General features: G+C 37.1%; 1 protein-coding gene across 5 annotated transcripts in view; it reads left to right on the forward strand.

Annotated features, from left to right (window-relative positions):
• The window catches only part of LOC128865189 (polypeptide N-acetylgalactosaminyltransferase 5), a 113,526-nt gene continuing 89,926 nt past the window's right edge, over positions 1–23,600 (forward strand). For 2 of the 5 annotated variants that reach the window (XM_054105284.1, XM_054105282.1), the window contains exon 1: positions 1–855. The gene's annotated coding sequence lies outside the window, so the exon portion shown is untranslated. The remainder of the gene's footprint in view (positions 856–23,600) is intronic. The other 3 variants (XM_054105285.1, XM_054105287.1, XM_054105286.1) reach the window with 2 other exon arrangements.

The following is a 23,600-nucleotide window of genomic DNA, read 5'->3' on the forward strand; positions in this document are numbered from 1 at the left end:
ACAATTGACATTGTCAAACATCAGTCACTGGATGAAAATGAAAAGTAATCGGTGTATAAATTCGGACGAGTAGAACGGGCCATATTAATTTCCAATTGTTGCAGAAAATATAATAAATTTTTATCACTAAGTGTTTACTACAATATACGCAGTGTATGTATTCATCAAAGGAGATAGAAAAGTGAACAATTATCTGTTTGCGTAGTCTAAAGTGTTGAAGTGGTAAGAAGCAGTGCAAGTTGATGGTGTATGTGGGACGGTTTTAGCAGATTGTGTGTGCTTTACAAGAAAGTACGAAAGTATGCAAAAAGCCTGGTGACCAGCCAGGTAATAAACACAGGTGGACTGTTCATTTAGTAGTGCGACGCTTACTAATTGACTACTAGCTAATTAGAAACTACATTTCATACCAATTGGTATTTGTCTTGCTGGCCATGTAAATAAATGCACTTATATTAAAGTATAAGTAAACAGGTATTTTGCAGCTTTTGCTTAAGTAAAGAATTCCTTCAACTTCCGGCGCGGAATCAGTAACATACAACAATTTAAGAATCGGCGAACAAATGGAAAAATTCATTGAAATTTGTGGCTTGCTCTTTTTATTATTGTGATTGTGTTTGCGTGTTCTTTTAAACTGCTGGTCGCGGTGGTGAAATATTTAGCGCAACGGCAGTAATTTCCTTTTGATGTTGGTTGAGAGAAAACAAATTTCACGCTGCTGCAGTTCATTCAAGCGCTTTTATTTGCCTTGGCATTTATATTGGATACCAAAAAACTTGAATTTAAAACAATAATAGATGATCAGATGTTTGAACTCATTTACTAATTGGGAAATTTTAACGGTTTTTACTAGAGGTGAGTGATAAGATTGTCATTAATAACATTTACGTATATTCGTTTATTATTGTTTTATTAACTCAATATTTTTCCGAGTCAAAGCTGCTTTTTAAACTTTTTTGCACATAGTCGAACTCTGAAGGATCTCGTTATGAGAAAAAGCTAAAAAAAAATAAATAAATAGTAAATTTGTTAAATTTTAATTCACACCGCTGGGCGCAATTGTACTGGACTTGCAGGGTCAAGTCCATGTTCGTCAGTTTTCGCTGTATTTATTACGAAATTATAATATACATATCAATCTATAGAAAAACTCATAGCTACATTTTAAATTTTAATACAGCCGATATTGACTGAGTGGCTCTAATACTTTGTTTTAGAGTATTTCTAATTCTAAGCAATATAATCTTTGTATCGTGTTCTTTGTGTGCAAACTGTAAAGTTCAACAAATTTAATGTAGGTATGTACATAGGTATACTTATGTATGTTCTACGTTGCACGGTCAAATAGGTACTTCGATACGATTATTTTTTCGTTTAAGAAAATGGGTGTCTATGTGCATGAAGTGGGGGGAATGCGGTACGGGAGCATGCGCTATCGTGTGCGCCACAAAAGCCTCACAAAAACCGGTTGAGCCGCATTTGCCCATAAATAATAAAACGACTTGATCGTGTAATGGCCTTTTGTACTTTTGTTGTTGTCGTCGTGTGCTGTTGATTTTGTTGAAGCTTCCTTTTTGTGAAAATATGCACAATTGTAATTGTAATGGTTTACAAGTATGAGGAGCTTTGATTCTGCGTGATATCTTGGTTACTTCATGCTGGATATTTAAGTAATATTGTTTTGGTTGTTTTCGCTTTAAATTGATATAATATTAAGAATTACCAGTCTCCATATGAAGTTTGGCTAAGCCTTCCGTGCTCAATAGTTGACCATTGTTGTTGTGTGTTGGTATCGACATTCTATCAAAAGTCGAACCACTCAAATGAGAAAAGATTAGGGGAAAATAACGCATGCTTATGAGATAAATATACTTGTGAATTATATAATTATGTACATACATATGTATTGTACATGCATATAGTTATATACATTTGTTGGCGGTATACGAGTATCTACGTATATAAAATATTTGTAAGAAATATGAGCTTATTTTAACTTAGAATTTCGTAACCTGACTTATGTTCAATAAAAACGCTGCTAAACATATTATAAATATTTGAAAATAGCAAAAGAGGAAATATATATTTAGCAGATTATATATATTGTACATTGTTTAGGCTTACCTACAACATCCATTCGACCTTCCATACATTTCCTTACCTTGAAATTCGCAACGAAACTAGTAAGTTTATACAATTCCAAACAACCAGTTCGCCAAAAGTCGCCAAGGGTGAATTCTTGTCTTAAATGCCTCTTCTCCAACTATGTATATATCTAGTAAATATTTGTAAGTGAAGTCGACAACGACAGTGGTTCTATTACTGTTAACAAACAAACAAACAACCGACAGTGGTTCGAGACTCTGCATCGTCCTTACCTTTGTAGGTAGGCGTATGTATGTGTGCATTTTTAGTAACCAGCAACATGTTGCTGCTGTCGTTGCCACATTTGGTAGCAAATACGAAAAAGGCGATCGCCTCATATTAACAATGCAATGCCACGCAACTAGAATGCTGTCGAACTGGCTCTTTGCAAGGTTAGCATCAGCTCTTCATGTTGATGGCCCCGGCGTGGTTGCCGATATATACCTATGAGAAATGAGAATCAACATTTAGCCATTCATATATACATATGTATGGTATATATATAATATATATATAAATATTTGCAACTGCATACAAGTAGTGTGGCGTATTCACCAAGCGTGGAATTAAAGTGCGCTTATAACATCTTAAATAAAGCGCCTTTAATATACATCAAGTATACTTAATAAATGCCTCCTTACTTGCGCATGCGTACGGAATTCAGCATGATATAATTATGTACATATGTGCAGATGTTCAAGGTTTTGTATTGTTAATAAAAGCCTAAACATGCAACACTACAATTACTGCACTTCATTTAGGGCTACAATTACTTCTGACTAATAATAGTTCTTGTTGTAGTAGCAGTTGGTTTCTTGAACTTTTCCATCCGGCAATTCAAGAAAGAGCTTAGCAAATATTGTATTTGACTGAAACCGCGCTTTATTCCGAAAAACTTGAGTCAGTCCAAAGTTGCTCCTCACTTTTCCACAGCTTTTTTTACTTATTTATATATCTCATGCGCCTGCGAATATTCGATATTGGTCTCCGGTGATGACGGTCCCAATATGCTTCAAAAGTTTCCTCTCGGATATTTCTCACTTTTTCACTGCAACAGCCCCAAACACTTCACTATTAAATCTATGGCGATATTTTTCATAGATGAGATAGTTCAAAGTTGAGCGTAACACCATTGTGACTTTAAGCAATCTTGAGTTACTGAGGAGAGCTTTCGGTAGTTCGCACTTAATGCCATCACGAACAAAATGCAGAATCGCAACAAAGTCCTCAAATCGCTAACTTGTAGCACACATATCTTAAGTTCATTAGACGTCCTGTTTTAAACTTCGTTGTGATCATTTGGTTAGAAGTTCGCATGTAATGAAGTTATATATCTGCCAGAGCCTCGCAGTCAGAAAGTGGGCGGTGTGCTAAATGAACCGCAATAAAAGACAGACCGTTTTTGATGGAGGCACATACATACATATTTTCGCAGCAGCAGAGGTTGTTTCTTGTAGTTATTAATAATTATGGTGAATGCTATTTAATGTCTGTCTATAAAATGGTTGGCCCAGTAGGTATGGCTCGCCTGGAAAGGGGCTTAGTCTGAAGCGAGTGTATGCAGGTGTAGTTCCCGGGGTATCAACCCAATAGAAATTACTTACTATGCATCTTACCATGCCCCTAAATTGTTAGAAGGCCGTTGTTGTTATATCAGTATTCTTATCTCTGTCAGTGTTATGCAGATCTTATTCCTGTCAGTGTTATGGCAAACTTGCTGTTTCGACAGGTTGGGTCCAAAGGGAAAGAGGTGTTAGATAGGTGGGGCATGTGAAAATGTGTTAAGTGTCGTGCGGAGTGCATTCACATGCTGGACATATGTTTAGTATATCGAGGTCAAATCTGGATAACTAGGAGTTTAACCTGCTACAGTATCCAGAACGTAATTGTGCCAAGGTAGCTGGCGGTCTCTTCGTCTGCTATGGGTGGGCTCTGATTACGGCATTCGGGGGTCGGGAGCTTAAGTGTCTCCCGATGAATGTCGTTTATAGTCTGTCTGGCTCAGTAATTGGCGATCTGTTTTGTCCTGGATCTCGTCGGCGTTAAAAGGTCGTTGCTCTAGCTGCTTAAGGGCCGTACTACTACTTGAGAAACAACATATAACAAGTTGGTTTTATTATTTAAGTTCTCAACTTTTTTTGCTTTATTTCGACGACGAGGATCCATCATCGTCCATCAACATTTTAGACGATTGGCCTACCAGAACGGAATCATTGGAACCACCGCTATGCTCTTACATTCGATATTGTATTTGGTCCATAAGCAGTACCAACTGTTTTGGGTGATTGCTCCGATTTTTCACCTTGGACATAGTGGCTCTGAATAACATTGAAGTAGTGGTATAGAAGAATGATTTTACACTTAGAACCCTGTATCACGCTACAGACTTCAACAAAACAAAACTAAAAGCCTAATACCACCTTTAAACAGCGTGATAATATCGTAATAAAAGGGTCGCTATTGACATCTTACGGATGACATTCAAAACTTTTTGTTTCATAAATCAATAAATTACCTCAGGCAGAAAGCCCCATCTTTATCCAATAGGATACATAAGTTAATTTTATTCGGTATAAATTAGTTATTCTTATAAATATTCAAACATTTTTCTACTGCACTAGAAGAGAAAGCCAGATTGTTATCGAATTTTATGTAAAAGCAAAAGGAATGTGCCAACCATTTATTCTTCACATCTATATATGTATATTTGTATGTATATATAATATTTATATATACATATTCATTTTCACTGTTTTGCTATGGATTTTCTAATCTTTTTTTCACCGCAAAACGGCACTTACAAAGTTTAAATATATGATATTTCAAATCATCTCGCCTTTTCACGCCAATTCTACTTGACACTTTTCCGGCTTTCCACACAGCTACACGCTCGTTCGTCGCACCGCACACAAAGCGTTGTGGCGGATTTCAAGCATGAAATATGTTGATGGCTCTCGAATGATGCTGTCTGACACATGCTCACCAACCAAATGACCAAACAATCAACCAACCGGCCAGTCAACCAAGTAATCGACTAACTAATGGAGTTGTTTTTATGGAGGGTCTCACTTTAACAAATCTTGCATTTTACGCCGGCTTTTCTAGCTCATAGATTTTTAGGTTTTTATATTCTTTTTGGTTTTTTTAAGAGTACTTATCATTCGAGTATACATTTTCAGATTTTACAATCCATTTTAATGTTGTCATCATCATTTCTGCAGCCCCGGAAATGCTTCTCATATTCTCTTATTTTTTATCCATAGTCTTTGCTGCCAAAACTTTGGATTTGTGGCAGGGAAGACAAGTCTTATACATTGTCATTGTGGACAAACTGTCGAGTACAAGCTGTCACAATGAATAGAACATGGGTACCACACTGTCTGTCTAATAATTCATAGCGTTGGTTGAGCTGGTTGAGTTTAAGCCTGCAAACTTTCCGCTGTACTTGAGTAGTCATCGAAGTTGAGTAGAAACGAGCAGCAGCATTTTTTAATTATTATATATTTTCTTTGATTTTCTACTTTCTTGGACAGTCGACAATCGTCAGTCACTGGTTGGTCACATTGTTGTGGCTTCCGCCCACTCTCTCTTTTCCGCATTTTTGTTGCGTAGTATATTAGTAACCGCTACTTGATTTTGAATTGTTAAATTTTTTTGTTTGGCGTTCAAGTAGACACCTTTTTGCTTTAGTTTTTTCATAACTTTTTCCTTTCAATTCCACTTCCACTTATTACGTTTTTTTGTTCTACGTAGCACATTTATTTTGGTACCATATTTTGTTTTGTTACTGCTATAATTTTTTTTTCTTCAATTTTTCCATTGTTGCCGCAACGGTCCAACTCTGTTCTTTTATCAATGGTTTTACTGTTGTTTAGTTTCCTTCTAAATAATTGGGGCACTAGTATTTTTATGTCAAACAACAAACTGTCCTCGACCATGACGTACTACATCCTCGTAATGCATATTCAACATGTACATATATATTTTATCTGACTCGGCTTTTTCAATTTAATAAAATCAAAGTGATACTAGGCCGATTGTGCGAGGTCTTGCTGCATGCCATAAGAACAATCTAGGCTGGTAAATAGGTGCGACTAAGATATGGATACGCCCATATGGTAAGCCGTTATTCTGAGGAGAATTCATCGAAAAAAGGTGTCTAATTCTTGATACAAGCTCTAATTAAGCTCTGCTTAAGCAGAAAATTTCAAGCTAGTAAATGATTGTTGGACGAGTTGACTAAAGGAAACTTAACCACTAAACATCTGGGACCAAAGCTAGTCTACGTTTATGAGGATAATAAAATACTGAGTGCTTTAAGGGAGTTGAGGTAAATCGGTTGAGTGGGATGATAACTGGCCATGAAAAATGTGCTACATATGCGCTGAAAAACGTAGCAAAAAAAAATTTGGTCGGCCGCACGTCTTTAACGACGGAAAGCTCGATTAATACCTTATACATTTTTGTTGGTAATGAAAACTCGCATCAAAAGAAGCTTGTGAAACTGAGCTGGTCAAGTCGTTAAGCAACGGAGGCGCGGATTTCTTCAATTGCGAAATTATGAAATTGCTTTTAAAATGTACAATAATTACCGAACAAAACGGCGCATATTTAATCTAAATCGAGTAGTCTGAACTACGTTAATTTCATTGTCGAAATAAAGAAAACAAATTTTCAAACTGTTTTGCTTTACCGATTGGGTGTGCAGGTTACATTTCCCTGACCTCTGAGTTGGTCTCAAAGATCTCATCCCCGACAATCGGCATCTCCCTGACTGTTGTTAAAGGGGAATTGCACACCTTATTTCCCAGGAAAGCGCAGTTCTGGCTGGCTGTAGATATCTGCTAGTTGGGGGTTTAATAATGGTATAAAAACGGCGCTTAAGTGCTACTTGGGGAGTGCCAGAGTGATACTTCAACCATTTTACCTACCTACGAGGAGGGTTCAATTAGTACACGGGCTAGAAATGAAGACACTACTTTTTCAAAATATATTTTTTTTATTTTTCCACAGTTTAGAAATATACAACACTCCCAACACTCCGGTCATTTTTTTAACCCTTTCAAAAAATAGGAGTTGTCGAATTCTCCAAAATACGCCGTTGTCTCGGCGATGACTTCCTCGTTTGAACTAAATTTTTTTCCCGGATCCATTTCTTTATATTAGGGAATAAGAAAAACTCGCTGGGAGCCAGATCGGGCGAATTCGGGTGGTGGTCATAACGCAATTCATTACCGGCCGATAGGACTGTCTTCGCCTTCTTTGGAACAGATTCACCAGGAGAAATCCATTGTTTGATTAGTTGCTCATGTGTAATGATAAATCCAGGTTTCATCAACATTGACAACTCTACGCAAAAATTCCTGCGGATCTCGCTTAAATTGCTCTAAACACTGCTTGACATTTTTGCATCGTCAACTTATCATGTAAAAAATTAATTGCCGTTCCGCTCGATACACGTATGACCTCTGTTACCTACCGCACTTTCGTTTGTGGCTCAGCTAGAATCATGTCTTGGACTTTTAGAATGATTTCCTTGGTAACCACGTCTGCCGGAGGTCCTGGTCGCTTCTCATAAAGAACGGATGTTCGCCCACGAATAAATTCGTTGAACCAATATCTAACTGTGGTCATAGTTGGCGAGGCGTTCCCATAGACAGCATCTAACTTTGCCTTTATCTCATCGCATTTTTTCCATTTAAAAACAACAAGCGAATTACCGAACAATACTGCTCTTTTTCCATCGTAGCGAAAAGCACGAAACACGTCTTACTCGAATAGCTGTCAAATCCAAACGAACCTAGCAATCAGTCTAAAGTTTATTTTGCCGTCATTTGATAGATGGCAGCACACGATGCTAACACCAACTTCCCTAAGGAACGCCCTCTATTATCAAACACAGTGATTGAGTAGCACACGAAAAAATGGTTAGCAACGCAGTGCACAATAACTCAACCCTTTTTTTGTGTTTTATTGTCATATTAAATAAAGCATATTATCAAAAATTCTACTTGTGTCGTTTGCAAATCTATGCGATCTACAACTGGAAACCATTTCCATCAGAATGATAAAAATAAAAATGGTTCTAAGGATGCTCAACATTTTTTAACGATCTCGACATTGCTATCAATCAAAGGGTAAATGAAGTCGTCTAAGGGAATCCACCTACTTCCTAGGGCAATTCACAACAGATGGGGTTCTATAACCAGTATTAAGTAGGAAAAATCGCACTGAAACTTTAAATCTGACGCAATGTAAAAACCGATAGAATCGCCTATTTTTTTTTAAAAAGTCAAATTCTGCAATGCTGCGAACTTAAAACTGATAAACAATTATTGAATGCAATTTAAAAAATTCGATACTCGATCTTCTTTGTTAGGAAATTATGAATGGGAAGCATCAAAAGTTGTGGTTATAAAATATAAAACATCATTTCATTATTTCTTCGTATTTGATGATGTATGCCTTGTAGGCATTTCTTCACATCTCAAAGTAATAATTTAAACATGACTAGTTTTTCAAACATATCCCACACAATGAGCATTAAATTGAATATTTAGAATTGAATAATGAATTGTGGATTATTAGGGGATACTAAATTTTTGCATATGTGTTTATATATTATATATGTAAGTATATGGAGTATAGACGATTGCTCTTTGTATTTAACGTAGATATGATTGCAATCACTGAATTTTCACATCGCCTTCGAGATAACCTTTTTCTGTTGAAAAACATTTTATACATAAATGCAATTACTTCATCACCTACATTATATACACAGTGTCTCAAACAAACGAATACAGACAGTACTATAAGTAAATACGTTTATATTTAGAAGGATTACAGATCAAAATGACAAATTAAAATCTCTTGGCTAAATCAGCACAAATGCTCTAAATGATGCCTATTTTGAATCAAACTTTGCTGATAAGGTGAAGCAATGGAATCGCAAACGTGGCGCATTATTTCATAAGAAATTTCATTGCACTCTCTATCAATTTCCGCCCTCAATTGATCTTAACTTGCTCGTTTTGTGAGATAACTCTTATTTTTGATGAGCCCCCACAAACGCGAAGAGTAAAGGCAGTCTATGGCTCTTCTTCGACCAATATATCGTTCGGCAGTTTTTCATTGAGATAAACTCTCACGTCACAGTAATAGTGAGGAAGTGCTCTATTTTGCTCCATGCTTCATCCTCAGACTGACATTTTTCTGTAGCAAACTCAAGTAAACCATAGAAGTCAGCATGACCGCCTTTTCACCGTAGTCTGGGTCTTTCTTCACTTCGTACCCTTGTCTTCTTAGTCTCTAGTAGCCTCTTCTGTACTATATCCGTTTCCATGCATGTCACGTGTCCTGCCCAACTACTCCTCTGAGACCTAAAAAATTGCACTACACCCTCCTCCCGCATTGTTTCTCATTCTTCACTCGTCATTTTGCTTTATAAGCCCATGTATAAGCCCATTTTAGTAGCTTTCCACTGTTTCTAGACATCTTGAGCACTCGTGTCTCTTTCAATCTTATCTCTGACGCGAGTAATGGTGAATCTCACTGAAACTCCCTTCCTTACCGTCTTTACACTTCCACCATGTTCTCTTACTTATGGTTGCATGGTCGAATAGAAGCGTGACCACCATAACTTGGAAACTTCTTGACTAATGCTTGGCTTATATTATTTATCATACGCAATATATTCAGTCAAATGTATAGTCACCACCAGTAGCAATAATGGCTTCACATCTTCGAGTCATATTTTGTGTTGATTTCTGCGCAAGTTGTGGAGGTAATCGGCTCCAAATCACCGAATTGGCCTTGACAACTGTTCGATCGTCCATATTTGTTTTCCTTTAAGTTTTTGCTTAACCATTGCCCAAACATTTTCAATAGAGTTGGCATCAGGCGAATGTGTAGCCCATTTTGCTGTTTCGAGTCTACACACCTTCCGCTTCGATGTTTGCGATCGTTGACTTCTTGAAAAATCCAAGGTTGGCTAGCTTTTCCAAACGTCTTCTGAAGCTGGCGGTAATAATGGTTTTTGGTAAATGTAGTCACCAAGACTGTATTCAAATTGGCGGTAGACACAAATAAATGGCCAAATCCTTTTTCGAAAAGCAGCCCCAGACAAGAATCTTAACTGGACGCAATAATTCGTTGAAGTTGTTGATTATCAGCATTACACCAGGACCGCCGTAAAGAAAGGTTCATCCGAGATTATTAAAAAAATAAATAAATAAATAATTGGCGCGTACACTTCTGTTAGGTGTTTGGCCGAGCTCCTCCTCCTATTTGTGGCGTGCGTCTTGATATTGTTCCACAAATGGAGGGACCTACAGTTTCAAGCCGACTCCGAACGGCAGATATTTTTATGAGGAGCTTTTTATGGCAGAAATACACTCGGAGGTTTGCCATTGCCTGCCGAGGGGCGACCGCTATTAGAAAAATGTTTTTATTAATTTTGCTTTCACCGAGATTCGAACCAACGACCTCTCTGTGAATTCCGAATGGTAATCACGCACCAACCCATTCGGCTACGACGGCCGCCGAGATTATTACGTTTGCTCAATTCCGTTCTGAATTTGTCTTAGCCCATGCAAGTCTTGTTTGAATGTGTGATAATGAGAGCAACGGTTCTTTTAATGTGCTCCAGAATTTGAGGTCTTTTGTGCGTAAACGTCCTCGAGTCATGCTTTTGGATACATTAACACTACTTTTCCATAAAACTGCTTCAGTTTCACGCAACGATCTGTTCGATTTTGTCACAAACAAATCAATAATTTTCTGATCTTGCTTTGGAGAGGTGTTTTTGTTAGACCTTGTCTGAAGAAGTTGTCAACGTTTTTAAGTTCGGTGTACCGTTGCACTCATTTACGAGTATTTATGAACACCGTTGACTTCTTCAAATATTTTCTGCCGATGCGCGTAACATTTTTGGGACTGCATTGGGGCATAGGAATATTGCTTCACTGATTGTTTTTCATACGCGGAAATCATTTTGTAAAAATAGCGTACGCTTTTTACATTTCTTACAAAACTGACAAATGCACAAGGCGTATTGCGAAAAGAATACTCCTATTTAGCAGCATTCAATTTTTTTTATAACGGAACTCTAAGTTCGAAGTTTGCCGGTCACGCTTCCATTTGACAGACTGTACAGCTACAGTTGCAGTTCGGATCACTAATTATACACTATTAAGATTTGCTTCTTTCTTCTCTTTTAGGAATGAGGTTTAATTATTAGTTGAGTTCTGCTCTCACTCAAAAGAATTAAATATGTATTCACACGTCAACGTATTCCGGGCAACAATGAAAAAAGTGCTTAAATTAACATTTCTTAACACACATACATACATAGTTGCAATGGGTTCAACCATGCAGTTCAGATGCAATTATTCGGCATAAATAGTTTAATAGTTTATATAGAAATGTGTAAAGTTATATTTGGCGTTAATTGTATTTCAACAGATCTGGACAAAAGATGCTTTACTCATCTGTAACATACAATTACTTAATTAAACTATTTTATAATATATGGTATGTATGTATGTAGTTGTAGTAACTAAATGATTTACATAAGTGACTGTATTTACCCGAATTTGCATTCATTTATGATTGAGAATTATTCTGCTTTTCTTCATAGCAACGCATCACAAATATCTGTAGTGAAAGTTTCCAATCCTTTTGAAGAAAGGGCTTTTATATTTATCATCAAACAATCCTATTGTTGAAATGAATTGTGGTTGAGTTAAACTTCCATTGATTTCCAAACATTTCACAGCTCTGACACATTCGTGATTGTAAACAAAAGAGTATAAACAAAAATTATAACTAGCAAATTTGTCACAATTTCACGTTCAAGGCCAAAGTGGTGACCTTTCGAAATTGTTCATGCTGTTTAATATTAACACGTTTTTTGACCTGTAAACAATGCTTTTTGGCTGTAAGCAATGAAACATACATACGTATGTATGTGCGTATATTTTCAGCGAAAGCACTGATGCTCAGCTTATCCACAAACTCTATTGTTTTCTTCAGGCCAATATTTGCTGAGATAAACTGAAAGTCAACGCTGCAATCGGCCTCCAAGCAAAGTTTTTGTCAGCCGGCTGCTGACAGTCATATTTTCGTCTTGCTGTCCATACACAGGTAGAAATACCTGCACATATTCTTCTAATTTTATACTTATAATTCATAAGTCAATAATGAAATAACTGACCTATGTATTTTGACTTCTACTTTTAACGCTCATTAATTGCAAAAAAGGCGATTAAGTTGTAGTTTGGATAGTTGTAGTTAAGGGTATTCAAACATTATTGGATACTTTTATGATGGTTACACTCATAACTCATAATTTATGGTTTTTTATCAAACTTATGTATTGAAAATTTTATTACAACGTCGTTATAGTAGGTACGTAAAATCAAATGAATTTAAACACACTTTTTTAAAAGATACCCCTAGCTGCCATTTGTACAGAGTGTTAAAAAATAATGTAAAATAATTGTGGAGCTAACAGTATGGACCGAAAGAGACACAACTTCTTAATAAAGATGGGCCCGTAAATTAACGGTTTTAGAGACATGGAAAGTTATAATTTGTTTTAGTTGTCTGATGCTTTGTAAAACTATTTGTGCTGAATTCGAACAAAATTATCCATTATCAACTTTGCAACGAACTGTCGAGCGTAATATGGCTCTTTACGAGTATTCTAACGCAGTATTAACCAGCAAGCATTCCATGTATGCTATTGCGCTAATGGGATTGCACCGAAGCACTGCGTTGTATGCCCAAGCGTATTTCAATCGCCAGGCTTCTTCACATCTTATGTTTGGAAGAATTCACCGGTTCATTGAGCAAGCAGTGCTATTTATCCGTATAAACAGTGCTAACAAATTGAAGTCCTAATGTGGTTTTAGAAAGTGTTCGAATTTCCTTCGGACAAAGATGTCGTACTTGCTTGGAAATGGAAAGACAGCACTTTGAATATTTTATGCTTTGTTGGTGGACTCATGTGTATAAAGGCCTGTTTGCTTTTTTTTTGGTACATTGTGGTAGTTTCCATTGCTTTCGCTTACTTTTCTTCTTCTTTTGGTCTGTTTATTCGAAACACTGACGTCACGGCGAATTAAAAAGGCGCAATCTTGAATTCTAGCATTCTTATACTAGACCATATAACCCTTTAAATGCACAAGCTTTCGACTTCTATGACAACTTAACTCAAAATGGAAGCGCTTTTTGTGGCATTATTGTTATGCAAATAATTTTTCTCTTAAACGTATGACATGTCTGCAACAAATGTTGTACACTTATTGTGCTACTAATTGTTGGAAATTGTAAGATAGAATAGTTATCTGGCTGACCAATTGAATAACTTTGATTTAATATCTGAGTGAATAGAATGTGAGTGCCACAGAAAACGAATGGCTGACGTTTCATTAGGTTAGGTTAGGTTTGGCAGCCGCATCGCACATACAGACAAGGATGCCACTTAGCGCACGAAATGGGTCCGTTGTGAGCCGCGGGGGCTAGGCTACATTTCCCTTTCCATATTAAACTATCCTGAGCTTTTGACAAGGCGTAAAAGGTTGTTGATACCTAAAGTGTATAGATTATCTATATTCGTTAAGAAGTGGGATTTTAAAAATCGGTTCCTGCTTCTGGCTAGAGCTGGGCATGTGCAAAAAAGGTGTTGAATCGTTTCCAACTCCTCCTCATTTCTGCAGCTAGGACAGAAATCATGCGTCTACACGCCTAATCTCTTGGCATGATTTCCTATGTGACAATGTCCCGTGAGGGCCCCTACTAAGCTCCTGATTTGAAGTCTATTCAGTTTTATAATACTCTTGAACAGACGTAAGTTTAGCCTTGGCCATGTTTGCCTAGCAATTTCACAGGTGTTAACGCTAATCAATCTTTGATTTGCAGAACTGGTTAGTGCATCCTTAATGAGAAGCTTACAAGTTGCGAGAGGTATCTCCATAAAATTACTTATGTCTGACATACAGGTACCTTCTCTTGCAAGTTGGTCTGCCCTACAGTTCCCTGATATATCTCTGTGGCCTGGAACCCAGCATAAGATTATACGATATTGCTTGCTCTCATTTAGAGATTGGCGACAACGTAAGACACTCCTTGATGTTGTTCTGAATGCATCCAGGGCTCGTAGACCAGCTTGGCTGTCTGATAGAATGCAGATATCCGTTGATGATATTCTGTTTATCTTTAACCATTTTAAGGCTTCATGAATAGCGTTTATTTCCGCTTGAAAAACACTACAGTGATCCGGTAGTTTAAAGGATTCACTATTAAAAAGCTCTTCACAAAATAATGCAAAATAACCACAAGAGCTTCCCCCTTGAGCATAATTGGACTTAGCTGAGGGATTCTGTGTTTCCTAGAGAACAATATGAGTAGTGTTTTGTCTGGGTTGATTCCTAGACCACACTTTTCTGCCCACCTAAAAAGTATCTCTAGAGCATTTTGTGTTATGGAACTGCGTTCCATAAAAACGGTGAGAGGACTCCACCTTGCGGTATACTTCTCCTTAACAATCTCCTGAGCACCGATTCTCCTAATTTCGCTTCACTGATTCTGCTTTTTAGCATTTTGCCAATGAAGCCTACCCAGCCCGGTTCTATCCCAAGATCAGTGAGTGCTGCAGTAATTGCCCCCCTCCGACATTTTTAAAGGCCTCTTCAATATCAAGGAAAGCGGCTAAAGTAAATTCCTGTTTGTGCAGTGAACTCTCTGCCGTGTAAATAAGGTTATGTAAAGCTGTCTTTACCGATTTCCCTTTCGTGTAGGCATGTTCTCACGTAGAGATAAGATTCCTATCTATAGCTAGGCTTAAGTGAAATTCTATATTATCAACCTCTCCAAAGTTTTCAATAGAAAAGAAGAAAGAGATATCGATCATTTTTTTTTTGAATGGGTATGTGAGTTTCTAACAGCTTTTGGAATGAAAACAATTTTGACTTGTCTCCACTTGAGGTATATGTCCGTAAAGAAAGCAACCTTTGAAGATTGCTAGTAGCCAGTGTGCTAAATACCCGGCGGCCTTTTGCAGTTCCACCGGGTAAATACTATCTGGACCCGGTGGTTTAAAAGGTTTGAAACTTTCAATCGCCCATAAGAGCCGATCCTCAGATATAGCGTCTATTCTGACTTCACGACAGTGTACTGCATCTTCCATGTCATGCCCAGTAATGTCTGAGCAGCCTGGAAAATAAGTGTCGAGTAAAAGTTCTAAAGACTCTTTACAGGTTGTTGTAGAAGTAACATCACTTTTCCGTAGCAGGCCCCAATTTTGAGGGCTTCCCGCTAAAATCTTACGAAGCCTGGAAGTCTCAGTTGCCCCCTCAACCTCTTCACAAAAGGATTTCCAAGATTACCTTTGGGCATTTCTATTTTCCTTCTCGTAATTCTCAGAGCATCTTTATAGCCTTTCCAATCTTCTGCGAGACGTGTTTTCCTTGCCTCATTAAAACCGCTTCTGCTTCTTTTTTGAAGCTTGCTTAGTTCTCTGCGAGGACAGGAGATTATGGGATGATGGGGGTTTAGGATTAACAGGAGATCTTCGTCGGTACGGTGATCTTCATATGGTGATTGGATGGCCACCAATTTTACCGTAAAGCGGATGGATGGCTAGCCAATCCTCATATGGAGTTTCCCTCTTAGTTCGTGTTGGGTTTGGTCCCCATGATATGCGGGTCAAAACACCACTTGAACCTCATCCCCGCGGCAAGGAGACCAACATGATGAGGGACGTTTCATTAAATTGTCATTAATTTTCAAATACGGCATGATTTCATATGCAGACATATGATAAGTGCTGGGTGATAATGAATTACTAATTGCTGTATTAATATATTTTGATATGCATAAAGCGGGTTTATTTTATAAGGGATGAAGCAAAAAGTTTAAAACGTTTTTTCACTTTATTTCGGTCACCCTAGCAGATTCATTTGTGTATGACTGCCATTCGATAGGGCCCATGTATGAAACCCACAGTGGGCATGAAATACCAAAATGACGGAAAAGATTTTTTGTAATAGCAGTCGCCCCTCGGTAGGAAATTACAAATTTCTGAGATCATTTCTACCTAGAAAAAGGTCATCATAAAAAACCATCTGCCGTTCGGAGATGGCAATAAAACTGTAGAAATATTTTTTTTCTCCTTCACTGCTACTTGCTTTTATCTTTGGTTTCAACTGGCCACACTTATTACACCAATCACTTATGGGTGCATGAAAAGACTGAATTTTTAATTGAATATGTTTTTGAATATATAATAACACTATAAATAGTATATTTTCTTAAAACTTATTCAAATCCGGGCACATATATTCTGTCAAAAAATTACGGGGAATTGTTCCATTAAACGCAAACTAATTGTTTAACTATCAAAATTTATTTTGTCGACTTCAAATTTGGGCGTTTCCTACGCACATTCTCTCTCAAACGTCGCATAAACTCCAAATAATATTCTTTATTTACCGTAGAACCATTTGGAACAAATTCAGAGTGCACAACACCATGATAATCAAAGAAAACGAGTAGGATGACTTTCACTTTTAATTGACTTTGACGTGGGTTTTTGGGTTTCCACTGATGTGGATAGCGCCATTCAAGCGCCAGGTTGACTGGTTTGCATGCCAAACTCATATACCCACGTCTCATCACCTGTTATGATGCGCTGGGTTCGAATTAACTTGCTCAAGTATGTCTTCAGCCACCTTCTTCCGATGAATTTTTTGAAAGAAATTCAAATCTCTTGAAACGAGTCGAGCAGCCACGCGTCTCATGCCCAATTGATGACGTAAAATGTTGCGAATTGATTCGTGAGGTAACGAGCTACCTCCCTTAAACTTAAATAAGGGTTTTCCAGCACCATTTCCTTGACTTTGTCGACGTTTTATCCGTTGAAGACGTTGATGGGCGACCAGAACGGCGCAAATCTTCCACGACTTCTCGGCCCTCTGCAAAAGCCTTATACCACTCTTAGACCCGTGTTTTTGATAAAGCACACTGGCTATAGGCTTTCTGCAACATTTTCAACGATTCCAAAATTTAAGACAATTTCTTTGTTCGAATTTTTATCCATAGTGAAAATCGCAGCTGTGCTGATATAATTAAATGCCACAAAAAGAAGCTACTTGACAGATCACGCTCAAACTCTGCGACACTATAGAGGACAATTGTACCAACATGCAAAGTTTACGTGCAAATCATATACGAGAAAATGTGTGTGTAAAAATTCATAAAAGCCATCGAAAAATATCTATATACATATGTATACATGTATGTATGTATTTAACTTATCCAATAATCTTTTTATGCTTTGTTCACGACATGTTCTATGAAAACTTTATCCAAAACGAAAGCATTTTTTATGACAATTTTGTGCCCATTTTCCATTAGTTATGCAAATATTATTTTCTCGTAATATTATTTTCTCGTGCTAGTAATTGTTGGAAGCTCCAAGTTTTGATTAAATAAATGTCTGAATAGTATGGAAATGGACTGATGGAATAGAATGATCGGATAATCCAAATTTCGTCAAATATTCAACTTTCCAGCCTCGTATAATTTCAGAGTGCCTAGGAATAAGCAATTTGTTTACTTTAACAATGTTACTTTGCAAAATCAGAATTCTATAGCAATAAATTGTGTAACGCAAAAAGAAATTAGATACGAGGACAGGTGGATAATTCCGAAGCAAATAATATATAACAGATAAATCTTATTTTTCTCCCAAACTGTTGTCTGTTGCGTCAGCTGCCCGAGTTTGAGCCTTTTACTTTTGTTGTAATCGTATTATATAAAGAAAATAAACATAAAAGAAATATTTCATTTGCAGCCCTTACCTGATGCACATGCATACGTTTCTTAGCTCAGGCAATTCGTAAATACCTCGCCAGAAAAATTGTTCGTCTGTATACACCAACGTATTTTTTTCGACGTGTTGCCCTGCTAGTACGTGCTCCATCAATGAAAATATATTATGTTGTAATCAGCTGGAGCGGCCATATCTTTGGCACAAGTTGGTCGAAGTGATGGTGCCTGCTTTGATATTCCGGAAGTTTTTGGAGTAAAACATATTTAAGAGCGAATGAGTTTTGTCGGTGATGTGATTTTAAAACTTGTATCATACCGAGTACAAACAAGGAATTTGATAAACTGGCGCACTAAAAACACTGTCACTGTCTAATATGCACGAGGCAGCGCATTACAGGTTGGGTGTAGGGGAGCGTCACTAAAATGACCGTATCTCATTCAAGTCTCCATTATTTGTTTCTTTTTTTTTAATTCAAAGGTGAAATTTTAAGGAGTAATAATAAAAATAAATAAAAATAAAAAGCGCTGTTTTGACATGGCGTAGCTTTAACAAATTTTCAAAGAGTCTCATATACATATATCAGCTATTATTTTCCAAAGTTAAAAAAATCAGAATACTACTGGCATTTTTCTTACTTTACGATGGAGGCTTATCCGTAACTGTCTGTGCCAGAAGCAAGAGAAACAGGTTTAAACCACGTACATTGAGAAAGCCATATGGACGGGTACTGTAAATCATATTCGACTTAAAATTAAGGAAAAAGCGTTGTTGTGAGAAGCTTTTAATATTCTGAACTGAATCTTGTTAGCAGAAGCTCAAATCATAAAAATACGACTTTCGTGCGGTTCGAATATTCATACATTTTTACCAGGATCATCTGTTTGTGAATTGGAGTTTGAGAGGCATACACTTTCTGATTTCCTGAACTATCGTTGGCCAATCGAGCCAGTAGCAGGAATTACGTAAGGCTGCATATTATCGCCACTGTTATTTTTAATGGTTGGCCTACCTATAAATGTGGATAAATAAAACTAAATCAATGCAAATCAACACCTCGCAGACAAACAATTTTACAGTATACGGTAAACAAATCGAAGTCACATGGCGGAAAGATGACTGATATAAGTGCAAGAATTAAAAAGGACAAAGTGACAACTGACAAAACCCACAAAAGTAAAGGTTTTTAATTCGAATATAAAATCAGTTCTCTATGGTTGTGAAACTTGGCTTGTATCTGCATCTACCACACGAAGCTTACAAAAACCCATTACTATTAAAATACGGGAACGTAAATGGAGATGGATTTGATACACCATCTGCAAACCTGCTAACAAAATAAGCAGAACTGCGTTAGACTGGAACATTTAAGGATATCAATCAGAGAACGTCCTAAAGGTCCATGGCGACGTAGCTTTTTTTACGAGTTTTTATGAGTCGATGAAAACCTAACGTGGTCCTAGGTCAAGGCAAAAGTGATTAAACAACAACATTGGCAATATTTTGTTTCGGCACTATGCGCCTATAATCGGCGCAACAGCAACAAATAATAATAATGGCTGGCTGTGACAAAATGGTTGTGTTCGCGTACATCTTGTAAAGGCTTTTTCAATAAGAGCGGGTAGATGTTGAAATGGAATAAAATGGCGTTTGCTGTGTGGCACGTAGCGCCGTCCTGCTGTAACCACATGTCGTCTAGGTCCATATGGTTCAATATGGGCCATAAGAAATTGGAAGGGCCACCACGTCTACCGAAAAATGGGCGCAATGCGCGCAACGTTTGCGTTAATGAACACTCATTTTGATAATAAAGTTTTATCATTTGAACGTGCTGTTCAATCGTGTAATTTGCCATGATGATTTGGCATAAGCAACTGAATAATAAACAAAAGATTTGACAGATGTCACCAAAACGAAATAGCTGCCACAGGGCGCCAAAATCGACCCGCGCCAATTGAAAAACAGAACGATTATTTTCATAAAAAATTTGCACGATTTGCAATAGTTGCTCAAGTGTGTAGCGTTCCATGATGAAATGTATACTAATGAAGTTTACAAATGACAAGCGAAAAATAAAAAATATTGCGTCGTTCGCCCTCCCTATCGGAAAAAAGTTGAAGCGCACCTATTAAAAAACCCTATATTTCAGTGTCTACACGTCGCCGTCATCGACACGCAAGGTTTTGGTATGTTTACGGAAAAAAAATTGGCATTGCAAAGAAGTTTGTGCGGTTGATGATCCATCGTCTATAATACTGCAAATTTGTTTTTACCTATTAGTGTTTCAAGTACTTTGATGCTTGAACCTAGTTTTGAATGACGAAAGTCTTTATTTTTACTTTTAGGCACTCCATTGCTTGTCTGTTAAGTGTCAAATATGGTTGACGTGCGACGCCATTTGCAAAACTAATAAATCTTCCGATCGGGTAATTAATTGTGTGCCGTTTGGTACTTAACATTACTTAGCTTTAGAAAACGTAAGTAGAGCCAATAGTCCTCTTGTCTTCCACATACAATCCATCTTCTGGACAACGTTGATGCCAGTGATTGCTTTACATTTAAAAAGGTTTTTTAAGGTTCTTAGAGTAATGCACAGCTAATTGCTGAACAATAACTTTCTACCGCCATTGCTAAAGAGAACATTTTCGTTTTAATTGATTCAGCATTTCCGAACACAAACTCAACTAAAATTATGTAGAAAGCATTCAGTTGGTAAGTTCTACAGAAATCCACTATATTTCCGTCCATTTTGTTGTACCACTCTGCAGCTAAAAATAGCTTATAAAGCCAAATTCAATTTATGACCAACGCTGCTGTGGGAATAATTAAATTGTATGTAAAAAATTTAACCAGTTAGCTGAGAGAGCAAAACAATGTTCAACTAGAATGCGAGCCTGTTGCCCATTTCCGACATTTAGTAAAGTAACGAATTTTCGCATACATATCTGCACTTGTATTTAACAGCTTATACATGTACATACGTGTGTAAAAGCAATATGTAGATGTTATCGATAACATGTGCCAAACAAAATTTGCCGGCACAGATAAGTTTGTAATAGTTGGTAGTGTCAGCAACAATTCTCTAATTATTTTAAGTGAACGAGAAGGGGTGGAATGGTGGCGGAAGTGACTGGTTGATATGTGTGCATGTTGCTTGCATTTAGGGTGTTTGAAAGGTATTCGGCCTTATTATAGGTCCCTTGACAACAATTATTTAGAAGACGACCTTTTATTTAGTATCACCAAAGATGATATTTCACTGTTTGTTGGCGGTAGAAAATATTGAGTATTTATTTCGCATATGTATGTTCATATCATTATGTGTTTAGATGTATATAAACACACATGCATTTTGCAATTGGCTGCCGTTAGTGGCCTTAACCAACTGCAACACGCTTTATCAATGGCAATTTATTCCAGTGTACGCGCCGTGCATATGTGTTTACTTGTAGGTGTGTCTGTATGTACATACATAAATATGTGCCTGTAGTTGCATGGCTCTTTGAACACGCAAACGACGATAGCTGTTCACACATTGGCCTTAATTGTTGGTGCAAATCTGTGGAAATATAGCAACTATGTTTACGCTAAGCTCTACTACCAAATTCAGTTTCCATGAATGCACAGAATTATGCAAAGGTAGCATACAGTTGTGAACGTGTTTATAAGTATATACATATGTATGCATATATGTATGGATGGATATATTTATAAATACATATATTTGCTTAGCTCAGCTTCTCCAGTTTGCGGTGTAGTGGAGCCTCGGAACAGTAGAACGTTTTTTATGTGAAGATTTTTCGTTTCCTATTTATGGCCTATTTAACGTCGAACCACACAACTCTGCTGTACTCATTTTTACCAATATCTTAACTCGCTTTCCTGTTCTCTATACTTTCCTTTAAATATTTTTAAACAAATTTATTTGTATGACAAAAAGAATCTATGGTGATTAACCTAAGCGAAGGAAATTCTCAGCAGCGCTATTTTTCGATAAATAAGCGCAATAATAGCAAATGAAAATTCATTCGATCATTCCTATAGTGGGCTTCGAACCCGTACAACCCGAATGGAAGTCACGCACAAATAACTCGGCTATGGTGGCATTTGAGTAGTGAAAACATAGTAAACACACGTCTGCGTGTGTGTGTATGTACCTTTACAAACAAACATCTTTGCTGTAAGTGCGAAACAACTGTCAGTAGCTTGCTACCATCTGCTCTGCATCTAAATTTCTACACAAGTCCTCTGCTGACTGACTTACGCCGTCCAAACGATCTGCGAAAAGGCTTTTACGAAAGGGGAACTGAAAAGAGTGTGAAATTTATGCATAACCATACATTCATGTGTTGTAGATTCTCTTTGTAGTGTAAATTTTTTGCGTGCCGTTATGGAACAATCCAAAAACTCAATAAAACTACACTTAATACTCCTACCTCCCATATCCCACTTCTCACACCTCAGCTGAGATGCTTTGAATTGTGTAAGCGCTCGTTGGAACAACAAACACTACGTAAATATGTACACTCCTATGGGGCTTGCAGTTTTTTTATCCACAATGCAGCAGCCACTGTGCGCAACATCCCTGAAGCTCTCTGTCACAGCCTGGTAGTGTGTTGGTCTCGCGAGAGTAAAAAAATAGAACAGGCATTTTTTTCTACTTGTTCTAATTTTCCCTTTTTTGTGTTTCCTTACATTCAACTTTAATGCTGTTTGCTCGTCTTTTCTGGCAGGGGAATACTCCATTTGCTTTATAAGCATTGGATAAAGTGAAAAGGATACATCTTCCTTTTTGTATTGCTTTGTATTTTGATAGCTATTTCATTGTTTCTAAGTTGATAAAATGTGATAAGATCAAGCGCATAAATTCAATTGAGAATGTATGAAAGGAAGTTGTAGTGCGAAAATATATTTCGGAAATAATTTCTTATCACTTCAATTCATCGTACTAATTTTTTTGAATAACGGCTGATATTTGGGTACGTTATACATATATAATTGGCGCGTACACCCTTTTTGGGTGTTTGGCCAAGCTCCTCCTCCTATTTGTAGTTGATGTTGATGTTGTTCCACAAATGGAGAGACCTACAATTTCAAGCCGACTCCGAACGGCAGATATTTTTATGAAGAGCTTTTTCATGGCAGAAATACACTCGGAGGTTTGTCATTGCCTGCCGAGGAGCGACCGCTATTAGAAAAATGTTTTTTTTTTATTAATTATGCTTTCACCGAGATTCGAACCTACGTTCTCTCTGTGAATTCCGAATGGTAGTCACGCATCAACCCATTCGGCTACGGCGGCGTACCCATTTGGGTACGTTACATAAATTTATTACTAAGTTATTTCTCTGTCATAAAGTACGTCATCTATTTTTGTTAGTTTCAGTTGAAAACCTCCGTTGCTATCGTTTCTTTATTAACAATTTTATTGTTGTTTCTTATTTAACAATTTTATTGTTGTTTAAGCTCTTAAAAAATTAAAAAAAAAATTTGTTAGCTTTCTTCAGCTGCGACGAACTACTTTCTTAAACTTTGATCATTTCCAATTCAGAAGTATATATTAGCTCCGAATCTCCATCGAAAGCTGTTAATATTATATTCATTTTTTAATAAATGTATT

Source organism: Anastrepha ludens, chromosome 5 (genome assembly GCF_028408465.1).
Source record: "Anastrepha ludens isolate Willacy chromosome 5, idAnaLude1.1, whole genome shotgun sequence".
Taxonomy (NCBI): Eukaryota; Metazoa; Arthropoda; class Insecta; order Diptera; family Tephritidae; genus Anastrepha; species Anastrepha ludens.